Raw genomic sequence first — 6,907 nt, 5'->3', positions numbered from 1 at the left:
ACCATTTTTAATTTGTTGTATATTTTATAATTACTTGAGTAGTAGTCCATCAACACACAGGGCCTTTGTGTTGAAGATTTGTTTTGTCCCGTAGCCTCATCCAACGGGAAACCATGCTTCTTATTCCTTAATTGTTATCCCACGTTGTAAATGATCATTTTACATTTTATATAGGCCAAAACGAATATGGTAAGTTCTTTTACCATACATCTCCTTTTGATAGATAACTCTTCATGTTCTTAGTTGGAGTCCAGAAATGGTTAGATGTTATGATTCTCGATCAATTTGAGCTGATTATCTGCCTAGCTGTTCTGTCCTCGATGTGGTACATCTCTACCTTTTAGTGTGTCACAATGAGTAAGCGTGACTCAAAATTTTCTGTCCTGTTGTTTTCGTTTAACGCCAGACGGGACGAACGAAGCAGACGGGGTGTGACGCTTTAATAATCAAATAAACATGACAACTAAACACAAAACAGCTCGTCTGGACAATAGAACACAGAACATAACAAACAAGAGCTGATCGGAATGAACCTGAGCGGATGGACTGATAGAGGGATGGAAATAATTGAATGATGCATCCAGGTGAGTCTCAATGAATCGCGCCAGTGCGGCGTAACAGATCTGACACGGCACGTAACGATGTGAAGTGCGCGTAACGATGGTGACAGGTGTCGCCTAATCACCCCTAGCCTGGGACGAGCGCCAGACAGGACGGACGCCAAGAGAGAGGAGGAGCTGGAGTAAACGATGACAGTGGAATTATTTCTCAATATCTTCTATGGGCTTTTGGCTTCTTCATTAAACCATTTCGTTGTTGTTCGTTTGTTCTTAGAGATTTTTAAAAAAAAAAAGTAATTACTTGCTGTTACGTCTTTCTCATTGCTGCCAACTCCCGTACGGACCTGGAAGTGAAGATCGAAAGCGTGCGTTCTCCGAAACACAACCCAGCCAACCCGCACTGCTTCTTTGACACAAAATACCCACTTAACCCAAAGCCATCCGCCACCCAATGTGGAATGGAGTAAACACTGTACACCTGTTGTGACCGTGTCAGCGTGCACAGCACACAGCCACACTAGGATACTAGTGTGTGATATGGAACAGAGACACCCGTTGACACGTGTCAGCGTGCACTGACCCGACCCCAGCAACCACGACAGGAGTTACTAGTGTGTGATGGCTAGACTAAGCATGACAACATTCCATCACAACCTGGCCAGTACAGATCCGTACGTCAGCGTGCACTGCACACAGCCCACAAAGATTACTAGGGATGTGAGTGGACAAGGACCATCGCCTGCCGGCCAAACCCGGCATGGACACTGCGACAATTGTGGCCCGCCCCTGGGTCTCCCTGTCCGCGAACAGAGCCCTCGACCAACCCAGAATCTTCCAGTGGCACAGCTCAACACTCGCAACTTGCGAGGCTTCAGACCCGCGACACTCAGAGCCCTCTGAGTTTTCTGCTAAATGCTTATACATTCTCATACAATATGTCAGCTGATATTGTCCATATACTGCTTCAAGCTTCATACTGCTAAGTTTACCACCACTATTGCAGGGAAAACATTTTGTCCAGGAAGCATGCCTAAAGGAGGGATATTATGTTGGCTAGCTATGTTTGTTGTAGATTTCTACGCTAACCTCCGTCCCACTCTATGCATTCTCTTAACACACCAGCGTATTGTGTCAGCATTCGAAACTTCATGGCTGAGCTAATTACTCGTTTCAAGTAGATTGTGATTCGCTGTGATCTAGAAGGGGTGTTATTGCTGACTGTGAACCGCTCCTTTGAAGAGACCTCGGATGGTCCAGTGATGAAGTGTCGTACCAGGCCAAGGAGAGTGAGTGGACCTACTAGAAGGAATAATCATCGAAGCCAACCATTGATACTGACAGATCCCACGTGCGAAGAGCGCAGATTGGATACATTATTTGTTTGGTTTTCGTAGTTTGTCTAGGGAGGCATATGTTGGGATGGAAGGATGTTCACCTCCAGGTAGGTTTTTTCCCCGTTGCTAAAGTTGGTTCTTGTCCGATCTTGAGCATTTAGGTCACCACCAACCAGTACATGTCCCTGGGCCTGAAAATTATTGAATTTCTCCCCCTCTAGGATGGAGATTGCAGTTTTCATTAAAGTGATGGGGATTCTATGGGGATAATAGGTAGCACCACGAGACATTATTCTCTTAAGATTAATTCCTTTTGAATTTCTAGCCAAAGTAAATATTCGTGACTCATAATAGAATGGTTAAGTCTGCCTCAATACCCAATTAGCATACCCCTGTATTCACACATGGTCGTTCTGTTAGATGGTACTACCACTCTCTGAACCTAGTCCGGCAATCAGTCGTTCCCATTGCTTCTATACCCATGTTCTTGCAAAATGACAAAAGTCTGCTATTTCTGATTTTCTTTGTTGAAGTCTGGTTCCTTGCATATTTAGCCAAGGCAGATGACCTCAGACTTGTAGTATCCCAGGATGCTTTTGTTCTAGATGTCCCATGTTTATTTGGTAGTATAGGCCCGGACCACTTAGTTGAGCAGAGCATGTGAGCATCTGAGATGAGGGCTTTCCTCTCACGCACTGCGTATGTCTCGACTCTCCCCTCTCCCCTCTTCTCAGCCACAACCTCTCTCTCTCCTCTGCTCTCGCCTCTCCTTATCTCTCCTCTGCTCTCCCTCCCAGCTCCCACCACTCTGTTATATTAGTTAGCGTAGGTAGTTGTTTCTCTGATCTGATTTTTCCAAACAATGAAATAATGACTAAACAGAGCTCTGATTTCCATGCGAACATTTACTGAAGGTGTGTTTACAATTAGGAAACCTGACGTGTTCTAATCTACACACACATACACACACACACACACACACATAAAGTTGGGGTTCTTGAGGGGACAGGGACGCAGAGCTGGTTCATGTAACTGAACTTCCAAAATACAAAGTGTGTGGTTTGATGTGTTGTGTGTGTTGTGGTGTGTGTTGTGTGGTGGTGTGTTGTTGTGGTGTGTGGTTGTGTGGTTGTTGTGTGGGTGTGTGTGTGAGGTGGTGTTGAGAGATATGCTGAACATAATTTATTTTGCACGTTTTAAAACAATGTGTGAGTCATGTAAGCACTAACCACCAAACCACTATTACACTTTTCCATCTCATTTACAGTATAGAGCAGGAAACTATAAACAGGGTGATTCCATCTCATTTACTAGTGCATATAGCAGGACACTTATAAACTGTGTTCCATCTTCATACATAGTTATAGCAGACACATATAAACGTGTTCCATTCTCATTACAGGAGATATTAGAGCAGAAACTAATAAACTAGTGTCCATCTCATTTACACAGTATAAAGCAGGACACTATAAATGTTCCATCTCATTTACAGTGTATAGAGCAGACAACTAATAAACTGTGTTCCATCTTATTACAGTATAGAGCAGGACACTATAAACATGTTCCAATCTCATTTACAGGAATATAAGCAGGAAACTATAAACTAGGTGTTCCCATCTCATTTACAGTATAAGTCAGAAACAATAAAACTAGTGTCCATCTCATTTACAGGTATAGAGCAGGACAACTATAAACTGTGTTCCAATGCTCATTAACACGTATAAGCAGGACACTATAAACACTGTGTTCCATCTCATTTAGCAGTTATAAGCGGAGAACGTATAAACTTTTCCATCCATTACAGTATAGAGCAGGACACTTATAAACTGTTTCATCTCATTTACAAGTTAAGACAGAACTATAAACTGTTTCCATCTCATTTACAGTATTAGAGCAGGAAACTAAAACTGTTCACATTTCACCATGTATTGTTCTGGCTGACAAGGTGGCTATAGTATCTGCAGGAGCAGTCCTTTAAGTCTGTGAGTATTTTTATATCGTTATTCTTTTATCTTGTTTTTTTATCCCTCTCCGTCCTCTTTCTCTTTCGCCTCCCTAGTCTCTCCCCATCTCTTTCCCTCTCTCTCTCTCCTCTGTTTCCCCTCTCCTGTCTTCTCTTTCTCTTTCCCTCTCTCTCTCTTTCCCTCCCTATGTCTTCTCCCTCTCTTTCCCTCCCTGTCTCTCTCCTTCCCCTTCCCCTATCTCTTTCCCTCCTTCTCTCCCTCTTCTCTCTTTCCCTCCTATGTCTCTCCCCCATCTCTTCCCTTCTCTCCTCTCCTCTCTTTCCCTCTCTCTCTCTCCTCCCTGTCTCTCTCCTTCCCTCCCTATGTCTCTCCCCATCTCTTTCCTCTCTCTCTCCTTTTCCCTCTCTCTCTCTCTTTCCCTCCCTCTCTCTCTTCTCCCTCCCTATGTCTCTCCCTCTCTTTCCCTCCCTATCTCTTTCCCTCTTTCCCTCCCTTCTCTCTTTCCCTCTCTCTTTCCCCCCTACCTTCCTCTCTCTCCCTCTTTCTCTCTTCCTCCCTATGTCTCTCCCTATCGTTTCCCTCTTTCCCTCCCTCTCTCTCTCTTTCCCTCTCCTCTTTCCCTCTTTCTCTCTTTCCCTCCCTATGTCTCTCCCTCTACGCTTCCCTGCTCTCCGTCTCTCTCTCTTTCCCTCTTCCATCTCCCTCTTCTCTCTCTTTCCCTCCCTATGTCTCTCCCATCTCTTTCCCTCTTCTCTCTCTCTCTTTCCCTCCCTCTTCTCTCCTTCTCTTTTCCTCCTCTCCTCTTGCTCCTATTCTCCCCTCTTCTTTCCCTCTCTCTCTCTCTCTCTTCTCTCTCTCTCTCCTCTCTCTCTCTCCTTTCCCTCTCTCTCTTTCCCTCCCTATGTCTCTCCCTCTCGCTTTCCCTTTTCCCTCTCTCTCTTTCCCTCCCTATGTCTCTCCCTCTCTCTCCCTCTTTCCCTCTCTCTCCTCTTTCCCTCTCTCTCTTTCCCTCCCTATGTCTCTCCCTCTTTCCTCCCTATGTCTCTCCCTATCTCTTTCCCTCTTTCCGTCTCTCCCTCTCTCTCCCTCTTTCCCTCTCTCTCCCTTTCCCTCTCTCTCCCTCTCTCCCTCTCCAGATGATTTCTGTTCTCAGCTTGCTGTATCTGTGGTCTGATTGGAGGATTCTCAACTCCAGTTCGTTAATTAGGGCGTTGTCACGACGACCGGACTCTCTTCGTTCCCTACACCTAGCAGCCATGACTATTGCCTGCCTGGGTTTGCAACGCTATAAAACACTTTGAAACATAGTTAAACATTACATTACATGACACTAAAATCAACTCATTCCAACTCCAGATAGTTGAGCAGGGCGACACTGACCCAATACCTCCCTCTAACCTGCATGAAAACATCTCTGTCTGTATATGAAAGGTAACGTTCAGATTCTGGCACCATTCAATTAGTCATCTCCCTCTCCCTCCCGTAGGTATCTCTTCCTGTACTCTCTCAACCTGGTTGACCTGTCGTCTGGCCAGTTCAGAACAACAGAGGATGTTTCTGGAGAGAGAACACTCACTGCATCACTCACACGAGATGGCTGAGAAGGATTCATACACACACGGATCTTTTGTAAGAAACAAAACACACACTCACAAGCTTGGACCGCAATCACACATTACTCTTAATTGCTCCTCGGTGACAATCCACAGCCGAGTGATACTAAGGTGTGTGTGCGTGCATGTGTTTGTGTGTTTCCAACAGGAGATCCTTGACAACTCCAGCAATGGGATTCCCCAGATCTCCTACAATGCTAACACCACATCTCCTTGACAATGGACACACCTTGTTGCCCTGACAACTGGCACATCTTGTAACCCTGACAATGGACACAACTTGCTGCCCTGATGATGTACACACCTTGTTGCCCTGACAACGGAGTGATATCGACTAACAGAGCTGAGCAGCAATATTGCACAGCTGTGTGTAGAGAACTTCAGCACAGATGGAATAAGTTTCCCAAAATAAAACAACAATGAACGCTTTTCTTGGACAAGTTGTTACGAGTTCTGATAGTCCTAACACACAGAGCCCCATGACATATGCCCTCACAGACAGGAGGGACAGACAGTCAGACGCTTCAAACGAATGATCACAAAACACGCATGCAATTTATTTTAAATCTCTCTCTCCCATTCCTCTCTCTCTCTCTCTCCCATTCCTCTCTCTCTCTCTCTCTCTTCCTCTCTCTCTCTCTCTCTCATCCTGCCCATTCCTCTCTCTCTCTCTCCCATCTTTCTCTCTCACTGGTTCTGGCTATATGAATGTAGGTTTATGAAGGAACAGTGCTTTAGCGATCTCATGCAAGCAGAATATGAATTCTTTAAAGTATCAGACATACAACCAAGATGCACACTGTAAAGCTGTTATGGGTAACCTCCTCCTCCTGTAGAGGTGTTGTGGGTAACCCTCACTCCTGTAGAGGTGTTGTGGGTAACCGTCTCCTCCTGTAGAGCTGTTGTGGGTAACCCTCTCCTGTAGAGGTGTTGTGGGTAACCCTCCTCCTTGTAGTGTGTTGTGGGTAACCTCCTCCTGTAACGTCCTCCTGCTAGAGGTGTGTGGGTAACCGTCCTCCTGTAGAGACTGTTGTGGGTAACCCTCCTCCTGTAGAGGTGTTATGGGTAACCCTCCTCCTGTAGAGGTGTTTGGGGTAACCCTCCTCCTGTAGAGGTGTTGTGGTAACCCTCCTCCTGTAGTGCTGTTGTGGGTAACCGTCCTCCTGTAGAGGTGTTGTGGGTAAACCCTCCTCCTGTAGAGTGTTGTGGGTAACCCTCTCTCTGTAGAGGTGTTGTGGGTTAACCCTCCTCCTGCTTGAGTGCTGTTGTGGGTAACCGTCCTCACCTGTAGAGGTGTTGTGGGGTAACCTCCTCCTCTGGAGAGGGTGTGTGTGTGGTAACCCTCCTCCTGTAGATGTGTCTGTGTGGGTAAAACCGTCCTTCCTGTAGAGTGTTTGGGTAACCCTCCTCCTTAGAGGATATCTCTCTACTTTTTT

The sequence above is a fragment of the Salvelinus sp. IW2-2015 genome, unplaced genomic scaffold (assembly GCF_002910315.2).
Source record: "Salvelinus sp. IW2-2015 unplaced genomic scaffold, ASM291031v2 Un_scaffold3011, whole genome shotgun sequence".
Taxonomy (NCBI): Eukaryota; Metazoa; Chordata; class Actinopteri; order Salmoniformes; family Salmonidae; genus Salvelinus; species Salvelinus sp. IW2-2015.
Note: the sequence above shows the minus strand (reverse complement) of the source record.